Source organism: Taudactylus pleione, unplaced genomic scaffold, assembly GCF_031769625.1.
Source record: "Taudactylus pleione unplaced genomic scaffold, aTauple2 ptg000479l, whole genome shotgun sequence".
NCBI classification, from domain to species: Eukaryota; Metazoa; Chordata; class Amphibia; order Anura; family Myobatrachidae; genus Taudactylus; species Taudactylus pleione.
In genome coordinates, this window is record NW_028284881.1 from 6941589 (window position 1) to 6958756 (window position 17168).

General features: G+C 46.4%; 1 protein-coding gene across 1 annotated transcript in view; it reads right to left on the reverse strand.

The window, feature by feature from the left end:
- The window catches only part of SH2B3 (SH2B adaptor protein 3), a 274440-nt gene extending 264037 nt beyond the window's left edge, over positions 1–10403 (reverse strand). Inside the window, exon 1 of the mRNA XM_088449227.1 lies at positions 10076–10403. The gene's annotated coding sequence lies outside the window, so the exon portion shown is untranslated. The remainder of the gene's footprint in view (positions 1–10075) is intronic.
- Positions 10404–17168: the final 6765 nt, after the last annotated feature.

Consider the following 17168-nt stretch of genomic DNA (forward strand, 5'->3'; position numbering starts at 1 on the left):
CTCCTCGAATTAAACAAGAGCTTGCTTGAAAAATCAGCCATTTGAAACTTTAAGAGCATGAAATATTTTTCTTTTGCCCACTAGACATCTATACGATTATGTTTTTGCAATATTTGGGGGTACAGGGTGATTCCCCTATTTTCTCCAACACTTGATACAGCTATTAACAGCAAAAATGACCATGCACATGCTTTTTCCAATTGAATTGGAGTGCACATAGGCCGTGATTCAATTCAACGCGATGCTGAATAGCCCCTGGAGGGAGATCCCAGAGCTATTCAAATCAGCGCGATGTTTGATCCGACTAAAGGATTTCTTCTCGCGCCCTCCTGAGGGTGCAAGGAGAAATCCAACAAAAGTGCCAGCCGCGCGGCTGTGTGTAGGCATAACGCAGCGCTAGCAGCCTCATGGCCGGCACTTTAGTCAGAGAATGCAGAGTCTCTCGACTAAACAACCAGGTTAAGTTGTGAGAACCAGCATTCTCCGACTTAACAGCGCGCTGAATTGAATAGCACCGGGAGCTCCCTCCCAGGGCTATTCAGCATTGCGTAGCATTGAATCGTGGCCAAAGACGTGATATTCGAAATTACTGCACTCTAGGACTGTTTATTCCATCGACAATAAACACTGTAGATAATTGAACATTCCCCTATATGTTATATGGGTGAGATACCCACCATCTACTATATATATATATATATATATATATACACACACACACGTATACACATACATACACACACACAGTATATATCCAGGGTGGTCAATAAGTGTGGAAACGCCCTTATGCACTTAAAAAAGGACATGAGTAAGGAGATATTAATCCAGTGTCTACACCAGGGGTGGGGAACCTTTTTTCTGCCAAGGGCCATTTTGACATATTTAACATTATTCGCAGGCCGGTTACAGGCCACGTCCCCTAAATGTGATGTCCACGGGGGCGGAGCCACAATCGCCGGTGATTACAGCAATGCCCGAAGCATCCTGAGGATGCTCCGGGGAGCTGTAAGGGCAGCGGTGTGACAGTCTGAAGCGTCTTAAAGACGCTCCAGGTGGCACTGCTGCATAGATTCTGGCTGCAGGGTGCCATTCTGAACAGAACTGTGCATATATTGAACAGGATTTACATATACGGTTGCGGTTTGTGCAAAAGTATCTCTTCTGAATACTATTTCTTAATATTACCAATTATATACTAAGTTGCAAGTATTAGCTGTAGGATACAGACTTACGCATTTCTTGTGACTGTTGCAAGCTATTTATGTTTTGCTGAAAGATCTTAAATATATGTGTTAAATCACTGAGAAGTCCTTGAACAAACAATAAATATACATATGAGAACAGGTTATGTCATTGTTGTCAAATCATAGAAATAAACTTTAGAAGAATTTTAACCTATTCAGCGCCATTGCTTCAATTCTTTCTGATATTGACTCTAAAATCTGCATAAACTCCCATTGTGACACGGGTCCTTCAACTGAGTAGCAAGGGGTGTGGCTGCTATGGAGCCCGGGCTCTCAAATGTGCCCCATCCCCAGAACAGGGTCAGTGTCTAACACTGGCCGCGCGGGCTACTGCTGTACTAGGGAAGGAGGGGAGGGCCATAGGGAGGGAGGCGCGGCCACTGCTTTAGAACACCCATGCAATCCATGGCGGCTCTTCTGGAGGCGGCAGGAGGGGTGGGGTGGGTCAGACTGCAAAGCTACCGGAGGCCGCGTATCTACGGGGCCAGGCAGGGTTCACATCTGCAGCAGCCAAGACCAGTAATTGCTCATAGTGGTAAACATAGAAACATAGAATTTGACGGCAGATAAGAACCACTTGGCCCATCTAGTCTGCCCCATTTTTAAACATATTGTTACCTCAACCCTTATTGATCCTTACTTCTTCTGAAGGATATCCTTATGTCTATCCCATGCATGTTTAAATTGCTCTGCCGTCTTAGCCTCTACCACCTCTGATGGGAGGCTATTCCACTTGTCCACTACCCTTTCTGTAAAGTAATTTCTCCTCAAATTTCCCCTGAACCTACCTCCCTCCAGTTTCAGAACATTTCCTCTTGTTCTAATACTTCTCTTTCTTTGAAGAATGTCTCCTTCCTTTACATTGTTAAAACCCTTTATATATTTGAACGTTTCTATCATGTCCCCCCTTTCCCGTCTCTTCTCCAAACTATACATATTAAGATCTTTTAGTCTTTCCTGGTACGTTTTGTGGAGTAGACCTTGCACCATTTTAGTTGCCCTTCTTTGTACAGTTTCTAATGTATTAATATCCTTCTGGAGATATGGCCTCCAGAGCTGAACACAGTATTCGAGATGAGGACGTATCAATGACCTATACAGTGGTATTATCACTTCTATTTTTCTACTACTGATTCCTCTCCCTATGCAACCAAGCATCTGACTTGCCTTCCTCATTGCTTTGTTACACTGTTTGATTGCCTTTAAGTCACTTGAAATAGTGACTCCTAGATCCCTTTCCTCTTCAGTAGTTTCCAGTATAGTGCCATTAATACTATATTTAGCCTTTGGATTTTTGAGACCCAAGTGCATGATCTTGCATTTTTTGGCATTAAACTACAATTGCCACGTTCTTGACCATTCCTCTAGTCTACCTAGATCATCAATCATTTGTACTGGTGTGTCTACACTGTTGCATACCTTTGTGTCATCTGCAAAAAGGCATAGTTTCCTTTCAATACCTTTTGCAGTGTCACAAATAAAGATATTAAAAAGCACTGGTCCAAGTACAGATCCCTGAGGTACTCCACTAGTAACATTTCCCTCTTGAGACTGCACTCCGTTTACTACAACTCTCTGTTTCCTATCCTGCACCCATGATCTTATCCATACAACTATCTTCGTATCCAATCCCATGCTTTCCAGTTTATTTAACAGTCTGCGATGTGGAACAGTGTCAAAAGCCTTAATAAAGTCCACATAAGCTATATCTATGGCCCCCCTTTATCTATTTCCTTAGTCACCCAGTCAAAAAAGTCAATAAGATTTGTTTGACATGATCTCCCCCCAGTAAATCCATGCTGTTTGGGATCCTGCAAATTGCTGGATTTGAGATAATTTATGATTCTTTCTTTTAAGAGTGTTTCCATCAATTTCCCTACTACTGATGTAAGGCTCACTGGTCGGTAGTTGCTTGCCTCTTCCTTGCTTCCACTTTTGTGCAGTGGGACAACGTTTGCTCTTTTCCAGTCCTCTGGAATTACTCCAGTAGCTAGTGACTGGTTGAATAATACTGTTAATGGTGTAACCAGCACCCCTTTAAGCTCATTTAGTATCCTTGGTTGTATCCATCAGGCCCCATTGATTTATCCACTTTCAGTTTTGAGAGTTCTGTTAGGATCTTCTCCTCTGTAAATGTGTTTGTTCCTACCTCATTTTTCTGATTACACCTGCAACTTAACTGTGGCCCCTTGCCCTCTCTCTCAGTAGTGAATACTGAACAAAAATAATTATTAAGATGATCAGCTATTACATTGTCTCCTCAACAAGATACCCTCTTTCTGTCTTTAGTCTTTTTATTCCACCTTTTGTTTTTCTCCTTTCGCTTATATACTTCAAAAGTTTTACCCCCTTTACCCACTAACTGTGCCATTTTCTCCTCAGCTTTTGGCTTTGCACATCTGATTACTTTCTTAGCCTCCTTCTGTTTTACAAGATACACCTCTTTGTCTTCATTACTTTGCGTCTGCTTGTATTTTCTAAAGGCCATCTTTTTTGCATTCACAATACTTGCTACCTCTTTCCCAAACCACACTGGCTTCCTATTCCTTGTGGTTTTCCTAACCCTTTTGACACAAAGGTCTGTTGCTTTTAATATTGCACTTTTTAAATTTTCCCACCTTTCCTGCACGCCTTTCAAGTTCCTTCACTTTGCCAAAGATTCGCTTCAACATCTTCTCATCCCTGCAAAATCATCCTTCCTAAAATCTAACACCTTACTATACTGCTTGATGATCACTAGATCCCCCCCAATATAATTTTTTCACTAACTTGCTGATCTCAGCTTGTATGAATGCTGCAGCAGCTCCAGTCCTGTCCTGTCACTTTTTCCAAATGACATTTTGTTATCGCCATGCAGGCCGGTGAAGGAGAAGGAAGGAAGAGGTGGGCAAACAGACGGGAACACCACCTGTATCATTTATAATGCTGGGTGGGGCATGGCTGGCCTGGCATTAGGAGTCCTGTTGATTGTCAGGCCAGGAGGACTGATGTAGCTTTGCCTATGGCCAGGATGGTGCTTGACTTTTGCCCGTGCCCCTGGTGGCTGCCATCCTGGCCAGCCTGCAGTTACGACCCCGCATATGGCAAAGAAGTTGGTGTCCATCCCTAAGAAATCAAATGTACATGTAGTGGTTTAATGTTAAATTACAGTAATTTATATCATATAATCTCTTTGTGACATGTACCAGCTGTAGGGCTTTCAATATCAGCCATGATTTAAATTGTGCACAAAGGGGTAGATGTATTATCTGGTGGCTTTCCATCGGTATTTGTCTGGCCCCACTTTGCCCATTTATTGTGGTAAAGCAGGTCCAGCCTTCAGCAAGATGTGTTATTCTTTGTTGTGCCAAAGAGGGAGTGTGTTACATCTTCAGCGAATTCCACTCTCCCTCTGTCGGCTGTCCCGTTCGGAGTTTTAGCGGTTACTGCGCAGGTGCTTTTCTTCCCAACGGCCCCTGCGTTTCTTCATGCTCGCTTGTGTGTCTCTGCAGAACCTCAGTAGCTCTGCACAACAGTCACTTGCTGTTCAGAACAAAGCAAACTTTATTGACAAAAATAAATTAACAAAGATGGCCGTCGGACAGAGAAATGAGGAGAAGACTACAGCAACGCCACTCTGAAGTGGCGAAATCAATAAAGGTAGGAATTGGTAGGAATCGGAATGACTGACTGACCATTCTTACATTGGCTGGCCACATCGTCGCATATGTTTAAAACAGAGGTGGCGATAATGACAGGGGCACTATGCGTTGATACATGGGGAGAACTGGTAACTGTGGCACTTAACGTGTGCAGTTACCATTTTCTTACCTATCGCCGCTTAATACCTTTCACCTAAGGCCACTATTACAAGCACTTAAATAGCTGATTTTATGACTAACTAATTAAGAGTCACACATCTTGTTGGCTGTAAAGCCTCATCTAGAGTGGGTAGCAGTGACATACAAATGTGTCCTTTCTTTCTGAGGCTTTAATCGCACTAAATAGCCCCTATCGGCGTGCCAGGTCCCATGCTCAAAATGTGCGTCTTATTTGTAATTGACTTTTCGCGGCGTCTGCAAATCAACTAAGGTGCAAAATTGAAAGAAAAAAAAGGTACACTATTCCTCTCAGTTGCGACAGACATCTTGAACTGTATGGCATATGGACACATCTGTACACAATAATAGATCCAGATTTACCTGTCTTCCCACATAGTCTGTGTTCCCACCACTTGTCACACACAAGTATTTGTGGCCCATTGCTACAGTCAACACAGTTCTTAATATGCATAAAGAAAGGCTCTTTAGTAACAATAAAAAGTTATGGTAATTAAAATAAATGGATAAAAAGAAAATCTGTTATCAGAGCAGAATGATTCAGTCACCATACTTCCATCATTTACCAATGTAAAACAGGATCGGGGAGATTGGGGATGATACATTCAAAATTAAACTGACCAGGTTGTCCAGCTCTCATCTCCTGTCGCCATAGGTCTGGGCCTACATAGTACTAGGAAATGCTTCCTTTCCTTTCTAGCAATGTACTGACATTCCAGGCATAGCACTTAGGCCAGCAGTGCTCCCTGTATCCCACTCCACCCGGTAGTTGGGGAAGAGAATGCTCTTAACCAATTAGTTGCCAAATAAACCACCAGAAACCAAAAATGTTGAGCAAATGATAAAACTTATGTATTCTGTAGCGTGATCAGCCAAGTTATCATTTTCACATAAATGAACTGCTTATGGTTTGTTATCCCTGGAGGGGTTAGCTTAGCTCTGCAGACACAGTTTTGCCTTACAGAACAGCTTGCCTCCAGGGGGTCTAATCATGAAGCAATGAAGTGTCCTGTCTAGCTGAAAACAGTGCACTTCTCTGCTTCGTGTGATTCATAGAGCAGTGTACCATTGGAGACGTGTATTATTTCTCTGGCGGTGCGCCTGCTCCTGCATGTATCGAATCACAATACATCTGTATGGTGAGTGTGATTCATAAAGGAACGGAAAGCAGGCTGGATGGCGTTAGCAGTGCTGTTAGCGGAGAAGAGCAGCGAAGACAGCTGTCTTCTCCCTGTTCTCTCCGCCCCCTTCTCTGCCAGCAGCCAATCAGAGGAGCCCAGGGCATATGCATATCCAGGGTCACCTCCTACAGTGCTGACTGCTGGCTGGCGGCTGCCCCGCTGACCCAGTGCCCCCCAACCCCCCATCCTACCCCTGCGGCTGCTATTGTAATGTGACCCGGCATATGCATTCGGATTGCCCGCGCAGGTCCGCTGAGAGCCACGGCGGGCCCGGGTAATAGGGGGCGTGGCCTAATCGTGGGAGGCGTGGCCACGCCCCCTTTCCGACATTAAAAAAATAAAAGTTTTGCAGCGCCGCGAAGGGGGGAGGGCACTCTGAGCCCCCTCAGCCCTGCTCGAAGCCAGGGGGGGCGCAATCAGTGTGATCGCTCCCCCCCACAGGCATAAGAGGCTGCTGTGGCTGCTGCTCAGTAGCCACTAGCAGTCTCCACTGCAGCTCAGCACACGCTGTGTGCTGGGCTGCTGTGAGGGAGGGGGGGCAGCGCCCCCGGCCCAGACCCCCACTGGGCCCCTCAGGTAGCCCGGGCCCGGGTAATCTGTACCCGCTCCCCCCCCTCTCGGCGCCCCTGTGCCCGTGGCCCCCGCACCGCCCCCGTTCCTTCCCCTGCAGCTGCTCAGGTGACCCGGACTGCCAGTGCCCCAAAAAAATGTAAAGAAGATAATAAAAAAAAGATGAATACTGCTTGAAAAGCTTTTATGAGAGACAATTGATCTGTATAACAAGCATGCATTACCTGCAAACATGCGCAGCTTCAGTTCTGAATAGGTATCATGCAATGTGTAATGGTACAATACTTATTACTATTGCCGCTGTTTTAAATCAGGTTCCAAGGTGTCTATTCAGAAATTATTTTTTTAATATAAAAAATACGGAAACTATGATTTCTGTACTTTTTATATAAATCCCCTATTCAGCTATGGGATAATGGAGAAGATAACACAATTATCTTCTCCATTAATTCCCTGCTCGCAAAGTAACGCACTGTAGGGGTCAGTCATAGATCTTTACAGTGCTTTAACGCTTTTTGCTGTTCATCAAAGCAAAAAGTGTTAAATTACTCAAAAAATATTGACTTTATATAACGCCATCTCAGAATAGCATTATATGAAGAAAATACTTCAATATCTCCAAAACTGTAGGGGGATAAGTCCCTGCAGCATCGAGTAAGCCCGCCCAGTCTCTGTCCCTGCTTCCTGGTGACCGCCGACAGGTAAGTCCAATTAGAGCAAGTTAAACCTGTGTAAATTGATTGACATGTATATACAAGCTTTATACTAGCCTGTATACATTTATATTTATGTGCGATTATATTTAACATTTATATATAAATGTTAAATATAAAGGCACATAAATATACATGTACACAGACTAATATAAAGCCTGTGTACACATGTCAATCAATTTGGACAGGCTGGAGATGTACTTACCCCATCGGTGGTCACCGCAAGCAGGGACGGAGACTATTCCCGAGCATATGACTGAGCATGCGCAGAAGAACTAACAGAATGTATTGTTTTCGGAATCCTGAAAACAATGCCTTCTGTAACATCGCAGGGACAGCGTGTTACTGCTACCGTTGTCCCTGCACAAAATATTGCTGTATAGCAGCCATAAATTATCACAGTTGATAAAAACTTGTGACGATGTTGCCCGATAATATTCTGGGCAACATCGCAACTCTTGCTGAATAGACCCCTAAGTGTTTATTCTGTGAAAAACACAAGTGAGCAGCATGAGTATCGCAAACCGCTACGCACTGGTGACCTATGTATCAAGCTGTTTATTTTAAATCAAATTATGTAGAAACTGCAGTTTCTACAATTTCCCGGGGGTATAACTCGCAGGGACAGAAGTTACCACAACCGCTGTCCCTGTGAGTTCCCCTTTGTACATAGCGGGGATATTTACATTACAATGAAAATATCCCCTGCGAAATGGATACATAATAATCACAGCTGTTCTGCGATTATTAGTACATAGACCCCCTGGACACACTCAATATAGTACGTACTACAGTTTAGTCCAGTTCAGCGCATCAGTCTGTGTGAAAAACATGTTCTCTGTAAACATCAAGAATCTCCAAGATAGCAGAGATTCACGCAGGAGTCACCATGTAGAGCACTTCAGCTCCAACACTGTTTTTGTGTGGGTAGGGGTTGACTAGTGTGTTTTCATTTTATAATATTTTTTCCATAAAAAAAACCTGCAAAACCCTTATAGGTGATGTTTATTAAAAAAATATATAAAAAGATGCACATGAGGCATTGAAGTTTCAGGGGGAAATCCCTCAGAACTGATTGATGGCATGTCTGTTACTGGCTTCCTTAGTATGATACAATCAAACTTAAAAGAAACCATTTTACTTGCATCCTGTTAACAATTCAGTTATGTGTGCTATGTACAGTAAGCTACCCCAGTTTTCTGCTATGCACCAAACAATTCCCTTATACAGCTAAAAAAGTTACACTTATACATTGTATCTGTGGTCTATAATATAAATACAAGGCATAGTATAAACTGTAAGCTCTTGTTTTGCATACAGTGGAGTATTTGTGGACAAAGTGATGCTGTACATATAAAACACTGACACGAAGATAATTTCTAGAAATGGAAGCTGTGCTAACAATCCTACAAGTTCCCTGTAAAAAATTCACCACTGCTTGTGACTGTTTTTTTTTTCCAAATCTGAAATATATATATATATATATATACATATATATATTTATATTTGTAAAGTGGGGCTTTACAAATATAAATATATATATGTATATATATATATATATATATATATATATATACATATATTTATATTTGTAAAGTGGGGCTGTAAAAGAGAGCTTTAAGAAACCAGCGAAGTGAAATATCAGTGTTCCCCCAGAATGTAACATACCCGGCATTAATTCTTAAAAGTATGAATTTCTAGAGCACTCAGAAGTCATACATGTTCCTGTTTTCCCTGCATCAGTGGAGTGCATTCGTATGAAGGCGAAGGCCAGCAAGCATGCAGACTGCGGCACTTCCGGGGGACTATTGGTTACCTTCTGTGTAGCAACATAGAACATTATAAAAACATGCTATCATCTTCATACATCCGGACATGTTACCATGCGCTTCCTGACAAGTGCAATTGTCTGCTTTTACCACAATTAACATTAGTTTCCCGACATACCCCAAACAGCCGAGGACCTGCAATACCTGTCTGCAAAGTATCACCTAATGCTGTGCATGAACATGACAAGTAACGGAATATGACAAGTAGTGCTCTCTAAGAACATGGCAACAGTGGCTACATGAACATGACAAGTAGTGCTCTGCAAGAACATGGCACAGTGGCTGCATGAACATGACAAGTTGCTCTGCAAGAACATGGCACAGTGGCTGCATGAACATGACAAGTAGTGCTCTGCAAGAACATGGCACAGTGGCTGCATGAACATGACAAGTAGTGCAGTCCGTATAGGCAGCCCGTCATGACAGCTATATTACTTCCATGGTATCTCACAGTGACATGCGGCGGGCGGCTGCTGGGAGGGAGCACACAGCAACAAACATAGCAGACGGGAAGCTACTGTCCAAAGCTGGGGTCACAGAGATGGAATGAAGGCTGTGAGAGGCAATAATATTATTTCTCTAACGTGTGTGTGTATGTGTATATATATATAGACACACACACATCACTAGAGGTGACCCCGGCTGAGCACTATGTGGCCCCCGCATGCATTGCGCACTCTAGTGGCAGGGGAAGTGGGGAGGTACACTCTGAGCCTTTACCTGCAGGAGAGTTCTTCCCGTGTCGGATCCCCCATGGTGTCTCAGGCCATAACTTCCACAAGATGATTGGCAGCCCCTATATATATATGTGTGTAGATATATATGGATATAAGGCTTCTAGTAGCTCATCTTCCTCCTAGTCTCCGAGAAGGCACTTTTATACGGCGGTATGAGGTGACAGCTGCGCCTGAGAGGGTGACAGCTGCAGGAGGAGATCCCGGGACAGACGTCAGATGCCGGGAGGGGATCCCGGGGAGATGATCAGGGAGCTCTCGGCGTTAGTCCCCGGCGCTGCTGCTGGCCCATGCTGAGATGTGTTATTATGTAAATGCTGCTGCTGGGTGCAGGATGTGGGCTCCTCTCTATCAGTCCTGTACTGTCCTCTGCATGTGGAAGCGAGAAAGCAGCAGCGTGCAGCAGGGATCACTGGTGGTGACAGCCACGTCTCTGTCACACGGCAGCCAGGCACTATCACACCTAAATACACTACTACACCCAGCTCCCCGGGCTACGTGTCCCGCCACCAAACGCCGTCACACAGGAATAATGCGCTTAGTACATCTCCTGCTGCTGCAAGGGGCGATCGCGCGTATTTACACCTCCTACTCTATTCAAGGACAGGACACCCGTGTGGGACGGGACTATAGGAAACAGACGTTGGTTCTGTAACGTAACACTGCCTGTACCACACCGCGGAGTCTCAGTGCATACTGCATAGACGGTAATTAGATCATTGGAGATGAGTTTGAACTCGATTTTTCTGAGCTTATAATAAGTGCAAAACCGAAAGTGAGTTCGTCCCTCTCTGGCCATGATAGGGAGGAGCAACACAGTACAGCACCCTATAATATCCTCCTCCCATTCTGTACACGCACCTCTCACTAGTACACTAGCTGTTCTCTGGGATGTGTTCGCTGTACATTTGTATACCCCCCAACCTATAGATTTGCTGTCTGTTACCAACTTTTCTGCTATAACGTTACATTTGTAATGTAAGCCAGCATTTACTTGAGCTTACTAACCAGAGAGCTACTTAAGATTTATGGCATCCTTTTGGATTATAAGGTCTATATGTATATTTACTAAAATGAGGGTTTTCAGAAGTGGAGTTGTTGCCAATAGCAACCAATCAGATTCTACTTCTCGCACATTATAAGGGTGGGCTATAAGCGGCCCCCGAGCTGTTTTAGAACTACACATCCCAGCATGTCTTTTAGAGTGTAAGCTCTTACGAGCAGGGCCCTCTACCCTCTTGTGCTTCTCCCTACTTTAGTTTCATCTACTTCTTTCTCACCACTAGGGCACCTAACACTTGGTTGCTTATGCTCTGTTGCTTATCTGGGTGTTATGGTCGCTAATGTAGCAATATATATTATCCATGTCCTGCATTGTATTGTATTGTTCTGTAAGTCACTTGTCAACAATTTGTTTATGTGCTTTGTAAGGCGCCATATAAATAAATTATAATATTGTCCTGACACAGTTTTGCTATTTAGCCATGATAAAACTGTTGCAAGGCATGCTGGGATTTGTAGATCAACAACAGTAGGAGGGCCGATTATTGCCCACCCCCTAGAATCTGATTGGTTGCTATGGGCAACAACTCCACTTCTAAAAACCTTTAATAAATATACCTAAGTATAATACATTTATCCTTCTATAGATAGGTACAGTTTCCACAATGGTCTAATAATATTCAGGGTGGATATAGAGTACATATATATTGTAACTTAAGTATGTGTGTGCATAATATATATATAATGTATATATGCCAGGTCACCTCATTTTCTGTCACGTCCTCCGCTCTGGATGGCTCCGCTAACTCTCTGCTGTTCTGATGTCCCTATACCTTTTTCTTGAGCCCCCCCCAAATTCTCCATCCCGCCCCCTTTCGCTCAGTCCTGCCACCCTTCCCCTTGCTCTGTCCCTCCACCCCATACTTACATTGTTCCTGGCAACCGGTCATCTTCTAGGTATCGACTCCCTCGCAGTGGGAACTATTGGTGCACAAGTCCAGGCTTCCACTGCACCCGTACTGATGAGGCAGATGGACCTACACAATTATTATTATGTATGTGTATATATATATACATATATATATATATATATATATATATATAATTTAGGAATCCCAACATTTAGGAATCCTGTAGAGGGACAGGGGGCATGTCAGAAAAGGGGGTGGGGCTTCTGTAAAAGGGGGCCGAGTCTATGGAAACAGGGCGAGGCCTCACGGCTTTCCCCATTTACGTCACTTTGGGGACATGCCCAGCACTCTCCGAGATGCTGGGCAGCCCCCAGGCTCTCTGTACACAAGTGAACAGATGCCGTGCGCATGCAGGAGGCACACCCGCTGCTCTTATATGCAGGGCAGCGGTTTGTGTTCCCCCAAATTCCCCACCACGACTGGACACTGCGGCCCCTGGGTGGGACAGCGGGACAGTCCCAGAAAACTTGGACTGTCCCTCTGGATGCGGGACAGTTGGGAGGTATATATATATATATATATATATATATATACATACATATATATGTTTGTGCGTGTGTGTGTATATACTGCCCACATAACTAACCACACCCCCACTGTGCTGGTCACATGCCCTATGGCAGCATAATATAGGCCCTTCATCAATTTCAGCTCCAGGCCTATGTGGACCTTGGCACTGCCTTTGGTACAATTTTAGAAATCCAGGGCTATCTGGAGAGATGTGCTAAGCAACAGGGACTAACAGAGAATGGCTTCCCCTATAGCAGGCTACAAAAAGATGTCCGCTATTGACCAATGGGGAGCCAAGTTTCCTTTCCCTGGAACCCAAGCAGCTGGACAGTGAAAACAGGTTGGAGCCTATTGGGGTGTCTGACTGGACTCTTGATGTCCATGCCTTCCTCAAACTGACAGCTTCTGCAGCTGCTACTGTCCTATGAATATAAAGGGAGAGGAATGTTTCATCCTGCTGGGTCCACTTTCAGCAGCTGCTGCACAGTGGACGAAGGGAATCAGTATAAATCCCTTAGTGGTACCTAACCCTAACCTCCCCCCCAGGGCCTAACCCGAACCTCCCCCCGTTAGTGCCTAAACCTAACCCCCCCTCCCCGCACCCTAAACCTAACCCTCCCGGGGGTGCCTAACCCTAACCTCCCCGCCCTGGTGCCTAAACCTAACCCCCCCTTCCCCTAGCCTAACCCTCACCTTCCCCGGGGGGTGCCTAACCCTCACCTTCCCCGGGGGGTGCCTAACCCTAAGTCTCCCCGGGGGTCCCTAAACCTAACCTCCCCATCGGTCTGGTGCCCTGTTGGCGTTTCGGCGTCAGAATTAACATAGACGTCGGTATTTCAATGCCTATGTTAAATCCCTTGCCGGCGGCCGTATCCCGGACAAAGACCTGGCTACAAGCAGTATCTGCTGCCACCAGCTCAGAGCAGCCCATGAGGAGAAAGCAGGTAAGATTCAGCACTGGACTGGGCACACCTTAGTACTGTGCAGTGCTATGCACACCATAGTAATGTGCAGCATTGGGCATACCATAGTGTTGGGCAGCACTGGGCACACCATAGTACTGTGCAACGCTGGGCTCACTGTAGTACAGGGCAGCAGAGTGAGTCCCTACAACTAGAATTCCACGGGACCGAGCCCCTCTGAGGTAAGCTGCTGCTGCTCTGCACTTCTGCGGTCTGCCAGGTCTCTCAGGTCGGCAAACTCCAAGTGACATGTCAGTAACCGCCTGTTACTGACTCCGCCCACTGTACAGTGAACGTGTAACGATGCTGCCACCTCCAAACTCCTTCAATCGGCGATTGGAACCATTTACGGACACCCAAGCTCCTACCGCTGGCACCTGGAACCGCTTCTGCTGTGTATGCGTGGACTAGTTGCAGCCACACCTCCTGGTTGATGTCGGCTGTTATCCCCCTGATCCCTCACAATGGACCAGGCCCTGCATTGTAGCTGGCAGAGGGCTTGCGCTTGGAGAAGCTTGGGCTCAATCTTGAACAGCTGGAGAACAGAATAGTGTTTGGCGCAATTCTGTTGGTCGCAGGATTCAGATGCAGTCGTTGTAAGGCAAAGATATTTATTGCTCAATAGTCCTGAAAAAGACTCTTCTCATCAGTTTGAAGGTGGTACAGCATACAGAGATGTTACAGCAGTTAATGTCCACAAAGATACACACCAAACTAGGCACTCAGGCCCTTCTTTTATGTAACTCCAAAATACATTACCACAGGAGGTAAGTCCGCCCTGTGGTTTTCAACCAATCACCTTAAGTGCATGTGCTGCCCACATGCACATTTAACATTGTCCTGTATGGACAGTGGGGAGTGGTCACTCCCCTGTGCCTGAGCCTACCTGCAGAGCTCGGCGACACCTCCAGCTACATCCAATCCAAAACAGACTTTCAGGAATTTGCTAAGAGACCAAGCCTGCCATCTCTGCCTGAAGCTGAGCTCCAGAGGTGGGCAAGCAGGGTCCCCGGGCAGGGTTTCTTGGCCAACTCTTCAGAGATCCCTAAAATTATTTAGCTGGCTGCCTTATGCAGCCTTACCCCTACCTTCTCATGCCACTTCCAGGCATGAGGCCATAGAGGAGGGCATTTAATTCCTCTAGGTGAGATGCTGGGGGACCCAGCAGCCCACAGAGAGCTCCAGATCCCCCTGGACCTCCACAGACCTAAGGTAAGTGCATTTTACTTACAAAATATACATTTCAAATACATACATTATAAATGTACAATTCGTGCCTGTGCACAGCATCATGCTTTACACACAGTGCAGCCCTGCTGCTCGGGATCTGTGTGCCCAGCTCAGTGCTGCATATACAGGGTTAAACACTTTTAGACATTTTATTTAAAATTTTTTGTATTTATGTGTTGGTGCTTTTACTCTGTGCCCAGTGCTCAGCGATGGGCTTTATTGAACCAGTGCTGGGGTGCTGGGAGCTAAGCTTCCAGTCCCCAGCTTGCAGCGCTTGGTCCGGCAACTTGGGGCTGGGTCTTTCTCCCTAATGCACAGCCACAGCCCCTGGACATGGTCTAGGCTGCGGCACACTTGGCCCCTCTTGCTGCCCTGGGGTACCAGGAGCTGGCGCTCCTGACCCCCAGCCTGCGACTACCTCAGTCCCCTCCCTCGGTGCAGTGCACCAGGGGTTAACTGCTTGCTCCGCGACACTGTGGAGCTGATCCCCACCGGTCAGTGCACAGCACCACACGGGGGCCTGGTAGCCCTGTCCCAACTTGTCCCAGCTGCAGCGGCTTCCTGCCTCCCCCAGCGTTGGAGATACAGGGAGCTGGTTCATAGCCCTGTAGTGCTGGGGCGCAGGGAGCAGAGCTCCCTATCCCCAGCTCTGCCCTCTGCTGTCTGGCCTCAGTAAGCAGGCTCCCGGTCCCCGGCGTGGAGCCCTCATTGCCGCTCCGCTGCAGCCGCCGGAGATGGTCCGAGGAAGCGGCACCCACATACAGTTAACATAGGTCATTGCCGCGCCGCCAGAGCGGGTCTTGGACTGCGGCATAGGAAACAATATTTCAAACACTCTGCGCCTAGCACCGTGAAATGCATTGAAATATGGCTCCTAGCGTCGATACCATGCAAAGATGGTACCGCAGCACAGGGCTGAACCCCTTCAGTGCTGTGGCCGCCTTTAACCAAGTGGGGGCTGGGATTGGGGACCCGGCCACACTTCCCCCCTATTCATGCGGGCTACCAAGGGCCATGTCCCAACGATTTGGATCCTGGTCACACAGTCCTTTGGGGTTACCGAGAGTTCCCGGGGGTTCAGGTTCTTCCTGACAAAACAGTCCATCCGCATTGCTGTGAGCCTTGCCTTGTTTGTGGATAATATGAAAGTCATGAATCTGCAGTGCAAGGCTCCACCGCAATAGTCTGCCATTTACCCCCGTGGTGTGTTGCAGCCACTTTAAAGGATTGTGATCAGTCACCACAGTGAAATGTCAGCCATACAAATAGGGCTGGAGCTTCTTCACAGCCCAAACAATAGCCAAACATTCCTTCTCAATCATGGCATACCTCATCTCCCACTGCAGCAGTTTCCTGCTCAAATAGGCCACAGGGTGCTCCTGCCCATCTGGCCCCTCCTGGCTCAGTATTGCTCTGAGTCCGTACTGTGACGCATCAGTCTGTACAACAAAGTTTTTACTGTAGTCCGGCGCCATCAGGAGCTTGTACAAGAGCCATTTTTAATGACTGGAATGCCAACTCACAAGCGGGTGTCCAGTCAACTACCTTGGGGAGTTTCTTCTTAGTCAAATCTGTCAGAGGTTTGGCCACAGAACTGAAGTCAGGGACAAAGGATCTTTAGTACCCTGTGATTCCTAAGAAGGCCAGGACCTGTTTCTGGGTTGTGGGCCAGGGCCAGCCTCCAATTGCCTCTACCTTCGCTGGTTCAGGCTTCACCTTCACCTCCACATAGTGCCCCAGGTACTGTACCTCTGACATCCCCATTTGGCACTTGTCTGCCCTGATGGTCAGACCTGCCCACCGTATCCTTTCCACATGCCTCAGGTGATCTTCCCAAGTTCAGCTGAAGATAGCGATGTCATCCAAGTATGCCTGAGCAAAATCTCTGTACCCCTTCAGCATGTCTTCGACAACGCTCTGGAAGGTGGCGGGCACATTCTTCATCACAAATGGCATGGCCTTGAACTCGAACAAGCCAAATGAGGTGATGAAGGCAGATCATTCTTGAGCCTCGGGGGTCATTGGCATCTGCCAATACCCCTTGCTCAAGTCAAACGTGGAGATGTATTTACATTGTACAATGCATCAAAGCGGGATAAGGGATAGGCATCAGATTCATTCAACTGGTGGTAACAAAACCGCGTCATATGGTCCTTCTTGGGAACCAATACAACAGAGGCGGCCCAAGGACTGTTGGAGTGCGTAATTTAAGCCAAATGCTAACATCTCCTGCACCTCATTGTAGATACTCGCCTGCGCCTCTGGGGAGACCCGGTACACGGGTTGCCGAGTTGGCCTATGCTCACCAGTCTCTACGTGGTGAGCGTGCAAAGAAATCAGGCTGGGCTTCCTACTGAACTGGGCCTCAAAGGACCGCAGCACTGACTCAAGCTGCTCCCTTTTG